This window comes from Gymnoscopelus microlampas (genome assembly GCF_963454915.1).
Source record: "Gymnoscopelus microlampas genome assembly, chromosome: 5".
Lineage (NCBI taxonomy): Eukaryota > Metazoa > Chordata > Actinopteri > Myctophiformes > Myctophidae > Gymnoscopelus > Gymnoscopelus microlampas.
Genome location: NC_139942.1, coordinates 8,566,313 through 8,583,267, shown reverse-complemented (window position 1 = coordinate 8,583,267; position 16,955 = coordinate 8,566,313). Strand labels below are relative to the sequence as shown.

Here is a 16,955-nt window from a genome sequence, read left to right as displayed (position 1 = left end):
GGCTCTGTTCCATTCTAGTCAAACAGTCAGGGTGCTGATATTGTGTATGTTGGCACACTAGAAATACTAGTGGGTCTCAAAGTGTGGTCCAGGGACCCTCATGGTTCCTTGAGAGGGTGTAACTCTGAGAGTGTACAAATGGAACCAAATGGACCCTCCCGGGTCCATTTGGTTCCATTTGTACACTTTCAGAGTTATGGGGGTCCTTGAAATTAAACAAAAGTTTGAGAACCACTGTGCTACACTAAATGGAACAGAGCCTTCATTAGTGTCATTGGTAACACCTGTGAAGGAAGCAAGGAAGGGGCCCAATTTCTGTCCAATATGGCTGCTGTGCATAGAGCCTATTGCACAGGCCTTATCCTGAATGGACAAACGTGGCATCTTTCCATGGGGGCAGTGTTGCTGCTTGGAGCATACACAAACTCAACAAAGTTGCAGAACCCATGTTGCAGAACGCAAAGTTGCAGAACCCACCTCTCAGCAGGTGTGTGCTGGCAGGTCGCTAAAAACAAGAGCGATTACCAGCAAAAGCATATTGGGTGATTTTGGCACATTTTTGCTCGGCGCTACCCACACGTTTGCCTGTGTTGCTCATTCCATGAATGCCCGATGCTTACAAGCTGTACCTCGTTGTAAAGGTGACTAATCACCGATAAAAATGATATGTAACACTTTACTGCTTGGTATTAGTAAAGGGGAGATATAATGACCCAAATTCAAGTTTCCTTACATTTTGTGAACAGTTTATGTTTGATGAACAGTTGCTGATTGGAGATGTGATTTAAAAATAGTACAATCCACAGCATTTAGTTATCAACAACGATCAATAGTTAGCAATACTTTAACACTCTGTAATACAACCGGGAAGCAGAAGTACTATTTGGGGTAATAGGTTGTATATAAACTTAGTCATGATAAATACAAATATAAGAAACATGTTGTAGACTTACCCATCAATTTGCTGCACAATTCCGGATAATTTCTCTCTAATAGCACCTTTCTTGGACTTGAAGATAGGGACCAATTGTAGTGTATAGCGATCCAGAGCATCAAAGAAGTCTGTCTCTAGGTGTGTGGTGGTGATCATGTTAAACTCAGCATAAGCCTACAACACAGCAAACCACAGAACAAACTACAGTGACTAAATACATTTGAAACAGTGTGTAAATTAGGAAAACATTTGGTTAATTGTCATACAAATAATTATGATCAACAATGTAACTGTTTTGTCATTAAACATTGGACGAATTACATTTCGGTTCCGACTTTTAGGCTTTGTAAACAAAAAAAGAAATGACTGACATGACTGACAATGACCGGGGCCAATAATACCATTATGTACTATGGCCAGAACAGGCCCGGCATTTAAAAATGTTGAAAAATAGTGAGAGTAGCCGATCTACATGTTCACAACACATCACTTTGCGAGATGTTGCGAGCTTGTAGATCTGCTATTTTCACTATTCTTCAATAGATAAATGTATACAGATGAACGCTTTTTCTCATAACTGTGATCAGACAATTACCTATATATTAAAATTGGCTTACAGGAGATGCCCCATGCCACGCTCATGTCACCATGAGTCAGCCATAACAGGGCAGGGGTCTTCAACAGGGGGTCCGGGACCCATAGGGGGTCTTCAGAGTTGCTTCAGAGTTGGTCCACCAAATCTCTGTGATAAGATCATTGTTTCTTTATACTAACCACTTGAACAATAGCATCCCTATTCTAAGGACAACTTCAGCCAAAAATGGCCGATCTACAAGCTCACAACGCCTCGCAGCGCGAAGAGGGGAAAAAGAGCAGACCAAGTACAGAGTGAAAGTTTACTAAGTATTGACGGTTTAAGTCGTAAAATGTCTGACAATACACATTAACATGAATCCAACATCTATGAAAAGCTTTAATCTGCAACACAATTTTATGTAATATATAGTGGGGGTCCCTTCTTCATCTCTTTCTCAGTTAGGGGGTCCTTGGCCTGAAAAGGTTGAAGACCCCTGATATAAGGAGTTCCCAATGCAGCTATGCCCAATTATGGAATGTCTAACCTCAATGTGTCATCATGGAATCAGCAAACAAATTAGTCAGCTCCATATATACACCTCTAGTGTAATAAAGGTCTCCATCACCTTACATCCTGGGTTCCAAACTGCATACAGCACCAGACATTCCTCTAAAGCATATTTTCATATGTCGCCCTGATAGTTCAATTGGACAGTTAATTCCCAAATAAACTTATGTTGCTCTGTTACTCGTGGGTAAAAAGGTGCTAACCTGTTCCCGGATGTCCATGTAGGCAGAAGATGGGCACAGTGCCTGTTGGCAGGAAGGTAGCTGAGGGGATTCTGGTCAGGGCCCAGGCTGAGTCAAACTGCATGTGTTGTGCACCTATACAAACACAGAGGAGTGATTTTACACCAATGTCACATGGTGAGAATACAAGTTTTATCTGAACACCAAGTGCTCAGTCACAGGCTGACCCGGTCAGAGAATGCTTTTCATGTCAGCTGATAGAAAACCACCCAGATATCATTATGTGAAACCCCAAAGTTGTGCCGAGGGTAACCGCCTTGGGGTCTAAGCGCTCTGCCCTTCAGCATCTCTATGACCAGAGGACAGTGAAGAAAGCAGGAAAGAACCCAAGAGACCCAACTCATAACCTTAGCACCTGCTAAGAAACACAGTTACAGTTCATTATTGTTTATTTAACCATTATGTTAAATGAAACCTCCACCTGAAGTCTGCAGTTCTTCCTCTTGAGGAATCCCACTAATCAAATTCTCCACACCAGATGGAGAGATTAGGAGATCGAAGGATTGGGTCTACACAGAAGAGAACATATTATATAAACAATTGCAAAATGAGAATCACTCAGAATAAAATAAAATCACTCATGAGTCTACTTATAAGAGTGTATGCAAGCAGTAGGCTATTGTAGATAAGCTCTTTGATAAACACACCATTGTGTGACAACAGTTTGTGTGATTTATATTATTATGACAGGCATAACCCAAGGCACCATGAGCTGACAACAATAGCCTTAACCCTAACCCTATTTTCAACAGATAATGATGGAAAACATTCAACATGGATATTCAACCTATATCTCATGTTCTAATGTGAGTACATCAACAATACATAATGGCAAAAATAACATGTCTGCCATGTCAGTGGTTCTCAAAGTGGGGACCAGGGACACCCAGGGTCCTTGAAGGGGTTCCAGAGGGGCACCAGCAAAAAAACAACAATATAGCATCACAATTAGTTTGACCACTTTAACCCTAATATTCACAAATAGCTGTCCTACAAGCTTGTAGATCTGCTATTTTTGAGGAATCTTGAAAAATCTTGGAATTATTTGGAAGAAAATTAAAAAATCTTCTGGGGGTCCCTGGTTCAGATGGGGGTCTGACTCTGCAGCCAAACATATCTATTTAGAGGGCCTTAAGATGAAAATGTTGGAGAACCACTGTTCCATTTATTGTCTACTCGAAATACACAGAAGACAGGGTATTTCTGCCACACTATTGAACCATTAACATAATGCCAATGGTTGAAATAAACAATGAACTACACTCCACCAACACAACCCGGCAACATAACATGGGTTTCAATCTCAAATGTGTCCACAGCGCGTCTGAAAGGCATGTTATCTTATAGGACAGATACACCAACGTTAGTGTAGTTGCATTTCAAACACTGTTTAATCAGCACCAACAACAAGCCTCGTTTAGCGACGCATAGAGTGGATGCAAAGCCTGATTTATACCTCGCCCTACGGCGTGTCACGGGTCAAAATGGCAGATCTACAAGCCCACAACGCGTCATGGATGCGACGCGTTGAGAGCTTGCAAGTCTGATATTTGTTAGCGCGACGTGAGTCAAAGCATCAATGGTCTTAGCTATGGTTCAACCAGGTTGTGACTTTCTCCATCTACATCCCGTACGTCTTCATAAACATTCAGATTATGAAATATAAAGTGCTTACCCCACGGCCATGGATGTAACAAGTTGAATCGAGCGGGTCTAAGTACCGTGTATATTCCGTATTGTTCAATAAAAAGCATTTTAATCCGATCGGTGGCCATTTTGTCCGGATCGTCTCCATGATTTCAACTACGCGACCCTAACGGTTGGGAGGTGTATTGCACTCTAATACATTATAACTCTGAGAAAATGGCAGGCGATCGGATTAAAATGCTTTTTATTGAACAATACGGAAGATACGGATACTTAGACCCACCCGATTCAAATTGTAACATCTGTGGCCGTGGGGTGAGTACTTTATATATGAAATATTAACGTTTATGTAGATGTACGGGTTGTAATGGTGTAAAAGTGCCACGGCTATTTCAGGGCAAAAAAAATGGTCTCAGCAAGCAGTAACTTTTATAACATGTCCGTGTTGTTTCAAACTAACGATCAAAACGCAGTCGCTAGTGTCAACTCGACGAAAACATACCAAACTTCCATTTATTACAACATTGTTTTGGAACAAATATGGTTAAGTAGGTTTAAGTAGGCTAAGTTTATGTGGTGGAAAAAACATCAACCACTCATCACTATTGACGTGACGTTTGGCAAATGTTCACTAATATAATGGCAGCATGTCAGATACACAAATTCACACTAGATAACACTTACCTTATTGACGAAATTACTTGAATTGAAGAAATTAAAACGTGTTCCTTGCTTCCATGTTCCAAGCAGAGAGTTCCAACGGTCCCAACTCCCAACAAGGGCTCAGCGCGCTAATGGCCACTTTTTGAATAATGAGCGCAGTGCGCATGCTCACATTAAGGCACGCCCAGCTCAAGTGACGTTACTGATCAATATAAAGTATTCTAAAATACAACTGATAAGTAAACCATACTAACCACAGTGCAATTAATTTTTACTTGCTCTTGGTTAGTGTTCTAAAATACAAATAATAAATAAATAATCCTAATCTGGTAGGCCTAGACAAGGTTCACTGTTTGAGGAGAAGAAACGCACCAAGCAACATTTAAATGTGCTGTTTGATCTGTTAAAAGACAGGAGAACACTTTGAGAGCAGACTCACTTCCTAATAAGCTACAAAGCAAAGACCTGTATGATTTTTGGAAAGAGGTCAAAGTAATGAACAACAGTAAAACATACTCTCTAACACATTGGTTCTCAAAGTGGGGTCCAGGGACCCCCAGGGGTACTTGAGGGAGTTCCAGGGGTCCCCAGCTAAATGATGGACAGGAACCAAATGGACCCTTATGGGTCTGTAACTCTGAGAGTTAAATTAACATTGGTTTTACAATGTGAATTGGGGTCCCAGAGGTATAAATGCCCTTAAATGGGGGTCTGTAGCCCTAATGCATGTCAAACTGGACTTCCTTGAAATTAAAATGGTTGAGAATCACTGCTAGAGAGCCGTAAAAATCTTCTCTTATGGGGGTCCCTGGCATATCTCTTCAAATGGGGGTCCACGGGCTAATAAGTGTCAATTAGGGGGTCCTTGACATGAAAAAGTTTGAGAACCACTGCTCTAATTTAGAGGGTGCATGTGGCTGGGTTGAAATAGCTGAGGTATATGGAGAAAACACAATCACAACTTATTTAACTGTGTAAAAAGTTGCACAGTGGCAGTAGATCATGTTGATCCATTTGAAAGTGCACTGATTAGGTCTGAGGATGTGGTTGATGCCATTAAGTTGTTAGATAACAACAAGCAGGGGTCATCACCATGCTGGCTTGTGGTGGACATTTTTGCCATGGACATACACATTGAGCTGACAATAATATTACCAGAAACACATAAAGAGCTAACCCTGAATGACCATAACAGGTCTGTAACTCAGAGTGTACAAATGGAACCAAATGGACCTTGTGTTTTACAGGTCTGTTGGGTCATGGTGTCCCCCCAGAGTCAATCACCTCTGTACAATTAGTACAGTGTCCTTAAAGCATTTTACTTGATTAAACCTAGTATTGTAACAAATGAGTAAAGGTAACTTATTTATTTAATATAGATAGCTATTGGATTTTACAGTACAGATTCAACATTGAATCAATGTTGGTATTTCAATAATTAAATGGGAGGAGGGGGGGGGGGGGAGGAGGGGGTTGCCCCCCCCTCCCCCCAACAAGAAAAAAAGAAAAGAAAACGGCAAACTGCATGGATAAAACGTTGAATCAATGTTGTCATTTCAATCATTAAATGGGAGGAGGGGGTGTGTGAGGAGGGGTGTGCCTCCCCCTCTCCCCCCATCAAGAAAAAAATAAAGAAAAAGGCAAACAGCATAGATTCAATGCTGATTCAATGCTGGCATTTCAATCATTGAATTTGCACCATAGATTAAACGCTGATTCAATGTTGGCATTTCAATCAGTGAATTTGCACCATAGATAAAACGCTGATTCAATGTTGGCATTTCAATCATTGAATTTGCACCATAGATTAAACGCTGATTCAATGTTGGCATTTCAATCATTGAATTTGCACCATAGATTAAACGCTGATTCAATGTTGGCATTTCAATCATTGAATTTGCACCATAGATTAAACGCTGATTCAATGTTGGCATTTCAATCATTGAATTTTACACTGCAAAACAACAGTGATTCAATGTTGAAAAACCATCAGTCTTCAATCGTAACCAAAAATCAACCATAACCACTATAATTCAACGTTGAATAACCATCTTTTGCTATCTGGGAAAGTACTCACATTTCCACTTTTTTATTGGCAAACACCAATAAACAAACGCTTACGCGTTTCGGCTAAGAGCCTTCATCAGAGCATGTAATAAACAATTATGAACATTTTGTCAAACACATAGTAAACAATTATGAACATATTGGACATGTGTGAAGTAACTGAACCCCCAATTGCATCTAAATCATAGTGATAATATTCATTATGAATTATAAACTAAGGAATGTTCCTCTCTAGGCAGTAATTCAAAATACAGCTTGATGCCTTTGTGAAAGCTACAATATCCATATTATTGCAAATATGAAACAACATGATGTCTCTCATACCAAAGATAAGAGAAATGAGAATCAATTGACAGCCAATCTTCCATCTCTACAATAAGGTTTAAATCAACAGAAAAGCTACTGATGATCAACATTCAGTCTGAGAGTTATTCCCTTCATGCCAGTAATTTTTAATGACACAATGATCAAGCACAGTGCATCAATGTGCATTGTCTATTTCATAAAGCTGCCATCTGGTGATGATTTTGGTAAAAGGCTTTCTGCGATACACTTGTATTTCTGCTTATAAAAATAACGTAGGTTTTTGTACAGTTTGCGTGTGTTGCCTGTCACTGTGGGCTCCAGGGCACAGTAGTACAGAGCAGAGTCTGTCAGTGCAGCAGAGGAGATCTTCAGATCCACACATGTTTTTCCTTCAGACAGTTGAGTAGAGAACCTTGTTTGATTCCCCGCTGTTTTAATAACCCCTGTTCCTGATATGAGCACGAGGAATTCTGGTGGGTTTCCTGGATATTGTCCATACCAGTAGAAATAGTTTCCACCAGCAACAGGCTTGGATATATTGTAGGACAGTGTGACAGTGCTGTCTTCTAAACTGAACTCTTCAGTCTTGGTCGGAATGAGATCTTGACCATGAACATCTGTGAAAATAGTTTTGACTTACTTTCATGGATATAAACAATGAAACAACTCAATTCAGGTTAAACAACTATGGTATAATGGGAATATTGTAAATGGTTTGTAGTATCTAGTTGAAATAATGAACAATGGAACTTACTTTTACAGATGAACATGAGCAACAGTAAATAGAATGAACACATGTTGGCTGAAACGAGGACAAAGTGTCAACTGAACTGATGCTCAAGCTTCCTCTTCTTTGTACGCTCTATTCAACCTCTTATGTTTCTACTGTTGGTTCCTCCTCTTCAGAACACCACTAGTGCTCTGATGGCTGTTTCTTAAATTTCTCCTCAGGTTTTTGTACAGTGTTTGTGTGTTTCCTGTCACTGTGGGCTGCAGGGCACAGTAGTACAGAGCAGAGTCTGTCAGTGCAGCAGAGGAGATCTTCAGGTGAAATTGTTGTTTGCCTTTGTCATGGATTACTGAGAGATGTGATGTATTTTTATCGTAATCCGTCATTAGAAGCAGTAGAGATGATCTTGGGTGTTGTTGGTACCAGTAGAGTCTTGTTACTTTGTCAGAGTATTTACAGGAGAGAGTAACACTATTTCCATCCAAAGCCAGGACTGCATCAGACAATGGAGAGATGGATTCCTCACAGCTTCCTTTATAAAGAAAACCTATGAGAATCATCCACATCCAATATTCCATCTCTACAATGAGGTTTAAATCAACAGAGACACTAAGTGATGATCAACATTCAGACTGAGAGTTGTTCTCTTCAAATGTTTCCCACCAGCGCACTGGTATGTCACTCAGGTTAGAATTAAGAGTGTGTAGGTTTTTTTTTTCACAGTATGTGCGTGTGTTTCCTGTCACTGTGGGCTGCAGGGCACAGTAGTACAGAGCAGAGTCTGTCAGTGCAGCAGAGGAGAGCTTCAGATCCACACGTGTTTTATTGAAGCTGATATTCAGTCTATAGTAGGGTCCGAAAGTGAGGTTCTGTGACCATCCTTTGGCAAGTACGTTTTGACGATTGATTTGACCTCTATGGACCCTTTAGAAAAGATTTAGCCCCCAGGTCCCTCCCAAAAATCCCGGCATTTTTTGCTAGACAGCCAAATTCAAAATGGCGCCCGGCGCCATCTCTATAAATTAACTTTTGATCTGAATGACCTAGAATCATGTATGAAGGCACTTTTCCATACAAGTCAACCATGAGGATTCCAAATCTGACACAATTTTAATTGTAAGACCTCGTTTTGACTCCGAAATTCAAGATGGCCGACATCCAGTAGAGTAAAAACTTATACCCAGGGGGCAAAGGGGGGTATGCTGCATTTGCCCTGCCATAAAAGGTTGGCCACCAGAAATAATATCTATGACCCAGTAGGATCACAACCTATATGGACAACCCGGTCACCTTGCTGCTGGAAATCCAATATGGCCGCCTCAATATTATCAGAAAATAGCTTTGGCAATAACTTTTGAACCAGATGGGCTAGAAATAAAAACTTGGTGTCTATTTCATGTGTGGTGTCTGACTCCAACCCGGCACAGAGAATAGAAACAGTTCAGGCTTTAAAGCTCAATTTATTTAAGGGAAAACTTAACAGTTCATGGGGCATGCATCTCACGCAAAAACAACTTAGATTCTTCCCATATCAGGGGTTAGTAGGGTTTAGGAGATGCAGTGTAGGCTTCATGAGCGCTCGTACATTGCCTACAAAACAAAAGAAACAACACATGAGGCTTGTATTCAAACATAGCATTGATCTCACATAACACTGAGAAATGAGTGGAGTGTATCGCTTACCGCCGGTCGGTGTTTCCCCAGGGAGAGTCAGGAGTGAGTGAGCCTGAGTGAGCTGCTTTAGTAAACTCAGCCCAGCTGCCTTCTGATTGCCCAGCACGCAGGTGTCATCATTTCCAACTGACTGAGGATGCAGAGTGGCACGTACCGCCCCTCAATCAGTTGCCCTAGGCAACGGGGCTGTCTGAGGTGCTGGACTCTAGGCTCCTCACTCTGGCTCTCACTGTAGGAAAACTCACCTGACCGGCGGGACTGGAGCGAGACTCCACACATCCCCCCCCTAAGCTCGCCGCTCGTGCCGGGAGCTTCAGGTCCTCCTTCCTCATAAAGGCGAGACATGGCATCGGCGTGTTGAATGGCTTTCCCGGGCCGATGCTCGACCTTAAAACGGTAGTTCTGTAACTCTAGGAACCAGCGGGTGATGCGGTCATTTCGGTCCTTGTTAGTGGCCATCCACTTCAGCGGGGCGTGGTCAGTGATAAGGGTGAACTCTCGACCCCAGAGATAATACCGAAGGTGGTGGATGGCCCATTTCACTGCAAGGCCCTCCCCCGCAGTTTTCTACTGATGAACATCACCGGGTGTTCGTCCCCGTCGATAACCTGGGACAGGACGGCTCCCAGACCCGTCCCGGACGTGTCCGTGTGGAGAACGAAGGGCTTCTTAAAATCAGGGGCCACCAGCACTGGCTCTTCACAGAGGGCCCTCTTTAGCGTCTGGAATGCCCGCTCACTTTCCTCTGTCCATTTTACATGGTTTGGCAACTTCTGCCGGGTTAAGTCATACAGGGGGGCTGCAACTGTAGCAAAGTGGTTAATAAACTTTTGATAGTAAGACATTAAACCAACGAATGATTTCACCTGCTTTTTGGTGACAGGGCGGGGCCAATTCCGTATCTTCTCGACTTTCCTCTCTTGTGGCTTCACACAGCCTCGCCCTATGGTATGCCCCAGGTAGTCTGTCTCCGTTAATCCCACCCGACACTTCTTTGCATTAGCAACCAGCCCTGCTCGTCGTAGGGCCCCCAAGACGGCTTCCAGTTGCAGCAGGTGGTCAGTCCAGGTGGCGCTGTGAATGACGATGTCGTCAAGATAAGCAGCAGCATAGGCACGGTGGGGTCGGAGTACTCTGTCCATCAGGCGCTGGAATGTAGCGGGGGCTCCGTGGACACCAAATGGGAGGACTGTGTATTGGAAGAGACCGTCTGGGGTGGTGAAAGCCGTCTTTGGTTTGGACCTCTCGGTCAGGGGCACCTGCCAATAGCCTTTGGTCAGGTCTAAGGTGCTGACGAATCGGGCGGGGCCTAACCACTCGATCAACTCGTCCACCCGGGGCATGGGGTAGGCATCAAAGACGGAGATGTCATTGAGCTTGCGAAAGTCATTACAAAACCTTAGAGAGCCGTCTGGCTTTGGCACAATCACTATTGGGCTAGACCACGGGCTGAATGACTCTTCGATGACACCTAGCTGCAGCATCATCTTGACCTCCTCTCTGATCGCTTCCCTTCGGGCCTCCGGGATGCGGTAGGGGCGTTGCCTCACCACCTCCCCTGGCGAGGTTTGGATATCATGCTGGATGACACTGGTTCGGCCGGGGAGGTCGGAGAAAACATCGCGGCTCTGACCCAGCATCTCCTTGATGTCCTGGAGTTGTGCGGGTGCGAGGTCCTCTCCTATGACAACTGGGGGTGGGGCCTGGGGAGAAACGGACGTTAACAGGGCCGAGGAGGGCAGAGGACCAGCCGGGGTCCATTTTTTAAGAATGTTTACATGGTACAACTGATTACCTTTCCGCCGGCCCGGCTGGCTTACCCTGTAGTTGACAGGCCCCACCTTCTCCACGATTTCATAGGGTCCCTGCCACTTGGCGAGGAACTTACATTCACTGCTAGGCACTAGAACTAGGACCTTCTCCCCCACTTGGAATTCTCGGACACGGGCCCCCCGGTTGTAGGTGCGACATTGGGCCGCCTGCGCCTTCTCCATGTGCTCCCGGACAATGGGCCAGACGCGCCTCGCCCTCTCCTGTAAGACATCAACCTGTTCTATTACGCTGCGGTGGGGCGAGGGCTGGCTCTCCCACGCCTCTTTGGCCAGGTCCAGGAGGCCCCGGGGGTTTCGGCCATAGAGCAGTTCAAACGGGGAGAAGCCCGTGGACGCCTGGGGCACCTCCCGTATGGCGAACAGGATGTAGGGCAGCAGCTGGTCCCAATTCTTGCCGTCAGCTTCCACCAGCTTTTTCAACATTTGCTTCAGGGTGTGATTAAACCTTTCGACTAATCCATCAGTCTGGGGGTGGTACACCGAGGTGCGAATTCGCTTAACGTTCAACCACCTATATAATGTCGTCATTACCCTTGACATAAAACATGTGCCCTGGTCCGTTAACACCTCCTCTGCGATTCCCACCCGGCTAAACAACAAGAAGAGCTCCCTCGCTACCGCTTAAGCTGTCGCGGCACGTAAGGGTATAGCTTCGGGATAGCGGGTGGCGTAGTCCAGTATCACCAGAATGTATCTGTGTCCTCGGCCCGATTTCGGCAGGGGGCCGACGACGTCCATGGCCAGGCGAGTGAACGGTGTGCCAATGATGGGTAGGGGGACCAGCGGGTTGCGTTGGTTAGGCCGTGGAGCTGACTTCTGGCACTCGGGGCAGCCTCTGCAGAAGTCCTCGACCGCTCGTTTGACCCCGGGCCAGTAGAAGCGAGCCAGGATGCGGTCATAGGTCTTTTGGACCCCCAGGTGTGCCCCCAGTTGATGAGTGTGCGCTAGATAGAGGACTCGTGAGACATAATTCTTTGGAACCAACAATTGTTCAACCAGGTCCCCCCCCTTAGCTTTCACCCCCCTATACAGTAAGCCATTTTTTACCATAAAATGAGGTATTGCAAGTTCACTCACCCCCACGCATAGTTGGCCGTCTATGGCCGACACAGTCTGACGTGCCGCCTCTAGGTTGGGGTCAGACCACTGGGACGTAGCAAATTCACCCTTCGGGCCGGGGCCCCCGGCCTCGGCTTCAGGGAACTCTGCAAACGGGTCACCCTCCTCTGGTGTGGTGGACTTCTCTCCCTCCCTCCCACTGGCGGCGCCGTCGTCATCCCCTGAGCTCCCGCTCAGAGGCACGGCGGACATGGGGCGGAAAGCCGGACAGGCGGCCCTGGGGGTTGGGCGGCGGCTTCGGCGTCGCCCTCGTCGGGGTGGCCCTGTACGCAAGCCGGGCGCCCAGTACCGGTCGAAGATGACGCAGTCAGTCCCGATGAGTAGTGGTACCGGGAGGTTTGGGACGACGCCCACTGGAACGACAGCGTCACCTCTGGGAGTCTGGACCCGGATGTGGCATACCGGATAGCGCCGCATGTCTCCATGTACACAGGTGACAGGTACGGTGGCGTCGCTGACCGGCCCCGCCAGGTCAGCTCGGACAAGGGTGACCACGCTCCCGGAGTCGATGAGGGCGTGGGTGTCGACACCATCCACCTTCACCGGCAGGGTGGCGTGTTGTTGGCCGGCGCTTCCGGAGTGGAGACAGGGAAGTGGAGCCTCGGAGCTCGCTGCAGACGGCATGGACACGTCTCTGTCTCGATCTGGGCAGGCCCATGAAATGTGGTCTGCCTGCCCACAGACATAGCACCTCCTCTGGGGCTGGGGGCCCCGAGGTGCTCTCTCAGTCGGGGTTGCAGGCTTCGGCTGTGGAGGGGGCGGCGCTCCTCTCCGACGATCTCGGCTGGGTCTCTCTTCTTGGGCGGGTTTCGGCGTCTCCCTCCTTGTAGTCCTCAGCATTTCCGAGCTGACCTGGTAGTTCTCGAGCAGGGCCACGAGTTCATCTACCGAGGCAGGACTAACTTGGGACGCGTACTTACGAGCCTCCGGCGGCAATGAGCGGATACAGCGGTCAATTATAAGTCTTTCAATCCACGGGGGCTCCCCCGCTGTTCAATTTTGTAGCAAATCGCACTTTCTGCGTTTGATGCAGCTAAGCTACAATCGCTAGACCCATTGAAAGGGTTTAAGAAGAGTGGAGAGAGTTGTAAGCACATTACTCAAACCTGGTGTCTTTGATGGTTTTTATTTACTATACAAACATTACAAACATAATCTAGTCTACAACTTAGTTACCAGTTAGCAACGGTTAGCACTTTAGGCACCGGTTAGTGGATAAATAACCAACGGTTAGTTTACCAACTAGTGGTTAGTGGTTAGGTAATAAAACCTGAGAGAGAGAGAATAAGCACATAACACAGAGAGTATTAAGGATATGACTTCACATCAGACGCACACATCACAAGTACAAAATTACAATGTTACTCACTATTGGTCTCTCCACTCTCTTCCAGGATCTCAGTAAGTTACTTTAAACCCATATTTCAGAGTAACCCACGGCACAGTTCCTTCCGAATCTGAGCTCTGTTCTGAGACAGCCTATCTTAACAACTTTTCACACTGACCCGCCTCCAGGCCAGTTTACCCACAAGGCTTTGCGCTTGGTCCTGTCTCTTGTTACACATGGGCTGGCTAGCCCTGGCATCTCCAAAGGCTCTGTTTTCACACAAAGCCCAAGTCCCTTATCTCACCTTCCCCCGCTTGGTATGCAAGGAGCCCTTTGAAGCTGCTAGCTCACCAGGGGGTCTATGGCCTGCTAAGGTTCCACTAGACCAACTTACCAATTTCTCCAACAGGACATTTGAAACAAAGTACATTACTATCTCATTAATAATAATCCACAATTATCTTTCATAATCATAGATTATTCCACACCTGCCACCTGTGTGTCTGATCTAGATCCAGGAAACACACAGAACACTTTCTCTGTGAGCTTTTCGGCTCTTAGATTATGGCAAATTAATTCATGTCTCTGTAATTTGGACATTGTGGCTAATATTTGATCCCAAATTGACTTTACTTCATAGCAAATCATGACCAATTTAATTTAGCAACAATTCTTTTCCACTAGTTTATCCCTGAGATCTTTTCCTAAATCCCAGGACAAATTAACTTTAATTGTAGTTATTATCTACATTTAAGCATGAACCCTCCAGGGCCCATTTGTTTGACACCCACGTGTCTTGTCTTTTCTTCTCTCCTCCCACTAAGTCAATGTCCTATTTTAGGGCATGTTGCCATGGTAACTGACATTGTAATTTGGGCAAAAGGGTTAATAGATTATCAAAATAGTTGATCTACAATTTCACCTTAAGAAATTTTAACTTTAACCTCAAGCACACATCCTAAAATGCTTTTTAGACAATCAACAAATAATAATTCAAACAGGTCTGATTGCTCGTACCATGAGTCAAACATCAGTACAGAATAATTGTTGTTGTGCGGAATTTTGAACTTAGTGGCATAGTTTTGGAAGTTACAAGTAGCTTAATACATTTCATTATGCGTTAAGTTTTTCTTCTGTGGTATATTGCAAACCTAGAAATGATACATTCATTTACAAAATATATTTCGAAATTCCTATGTAAACAGTCGCTCAAATAAGACATTTCGATTTTTTAGACACCGCGCTGGCATCTTTTCGCTTCTCGTCCGCACTGCGTACCACTGTCCCAGCTAAAAACTGGATAGACCTGTAAGTCAAGCCGCACAGGCTTGAACCAGTCCAGTCACTACTGTCGGGTCGCTTTCACATGGACTCTGCCTCTTGGCAGCGCTGCTCCTCGCCGAGGGTAGCAGCGAGGAATGTCAGTTCGTTCGCCAGTGTCACGTTGCTGGCACCACCAGCCGCCAGTGGGACTGCTTTTCCAGCAGCACCCAGCTGCGGGCTTTTCTTGGCCGCTGCCAAGAAAGAGCGTGGGGCCTTGCTCCCCTCCGCAGAGGGTGAAGAAGGCTTCTCTTTTATCTTCACCTTCTTTTTTCTAATTATTCCAGCCCCACCAGGACGAAGCATTCTCTCTGCCTGGATCCTGGCGGTAAGAACTGAAGTGACCTGACGTAGCACCCCGCCTCTATTTTCCTTCCGCAATTTCCTCATGACCCACCGGACTGGAGCGAAGAGGTCAGGAGGCTTGCATATTTCACACTCGCATTTTTTCAAGAGGTCAGGAGGTTTGCAGTTCGCACATTCGCATAATTTTACCTCGACTGGCCTGCAAACCAAGGTTTGCCTCCTGCCACCGTTGTGAACTGGAGGCTCAGAGGAAACGCCGCTTTCAGCTGGTAGCCTGCCACCGCATAATTTTACCTCGACTGGTCTGCAAACCAAGGTTTGCCTCCTGCCACCGTTGTGAACTGGAGGCTCAGAGGAAACGCCGCTTTCAGCAGGTAGCCTGCCACCTTGGTTACCCGGGGGCTCCGTAGGACCACCCAGCTGGCTGGCCATGGCTCCTTCTCCAGCAGCTACTCCCTGGACCTCCTCCGCGATGAGTGGATCAGTGTAGACGTCCTCTGACGCCCTCGCCAGCGCCTCTCCTGGTGCAGCATTTCCAGTTGCGACATCCAGTGGCTGGCACCCCTCAGCGTTGATTGGTTCGGTGGCGACGTCCTCTGACGCCCTCGCGGCTCCATCGACCATCTCCTCTGCAGCTTCTCTCGCGATCTCCAGAGGCGGCTCCACCGTACCTGCAGCTTGGTCTGCAGGAGCAGCAACGCCGTCTGATGGCACCTCCTTCTCAGCAGTCGACGGCTCCTCTCCACCAGCTGTCACGACCTCCCCGGCTATGAGTAGGTCGGTGACGACGTCCTCTGACGCCCTTGCCGGCGCCTCTCCTGCGGCCTCTGGTTGATGGTACCCCTCTGTGTTGAGTGGGTCCTCCTCCGTGACTGTCACGATTGACGCCTCTGCCTCGACCACCACGTCACCCGTGGCCTTGTCCCCAGGAGCAGTACCAACTGCGATCTCCAGTGGCACCTTCTCAGCGTAGTCCCCTGGAGCTGGTTCGACCTCTGATGGCACTTCCTCCTCGGCCGCCGACTCTTCTGCGACGTTGACTCCCGGCACGGCTCCCCCTGGACGAACCTCTGCGATGAGTGGATTGGTGGGCACTCCCTCCGCCGCGTTGTCCATCGAGACTGCTCTGCTGGCCGCCTGCTCATCTGCGATGTTGGCTCCTAGCACGGCTCCCTCCGGATGGACCTCCTCCTCAGCGTGGTCCCCCCCCTCTGCAGCGTAGAATGGGACCCCCGGGCAGGACCCTGCGTTCCTCCCTGGAGTGGTGCCATCTGGGTTGACTCTGAGAACTGCTGGCCCAGTAGATTCAACTGTAGGTGTGACATTCCAACCTCCAGCTGCTCTGTCCTTTACGACCGGATCTGCTGCCTTCTTATCTGTGGAGATAGTCACTCGCTTTTCCCTCACAGCAGGGGGGTCTTCACTCACTTCGGCTTTTGACCATCTGGCCAAAGTTGCCTCCTTGATTCTCTGCAAAGTCTCGTCATACTCAAGGCAACAGACATCCTGTATCCTGCAGATCACAGATGAATCGATGCCGACAATTTCCAGTATGGCGATAGAATATGTAACAACCTCCAGGAATCTATCTAAATCAGCTTTTAGCTCCCAGGCCACCCTTTCGCTTGGTAGACAACAAATAGC

The 16,955-nt window shown here is 46.6% G+C and overlaps 1 long non-coding RNA gene across 1 annotated transcript; it reads right to left on the bottom strand.

Moving 5' to 3' along the window:
- Positions 1-1,009: 1,009 nt before the first annotated feature.
- LOC311044724 lies at positions 1,010-4,766 on the bottom strand. Its single transcript, XR_014600731.1, has 4 exons — positions 4,652-4,766; positions 2,742-2,829; positions 2,282-2,395; positions 1,010-1,108 (listed from the first exon to the last, which is right to left on the bottom strand). It is a non-coding gene; the product is annotated as an uncharacterized lncRNA (long non-coding RNA).
- Positions 4,767-16,955: the final 12,189 nt, after the last annotated feature.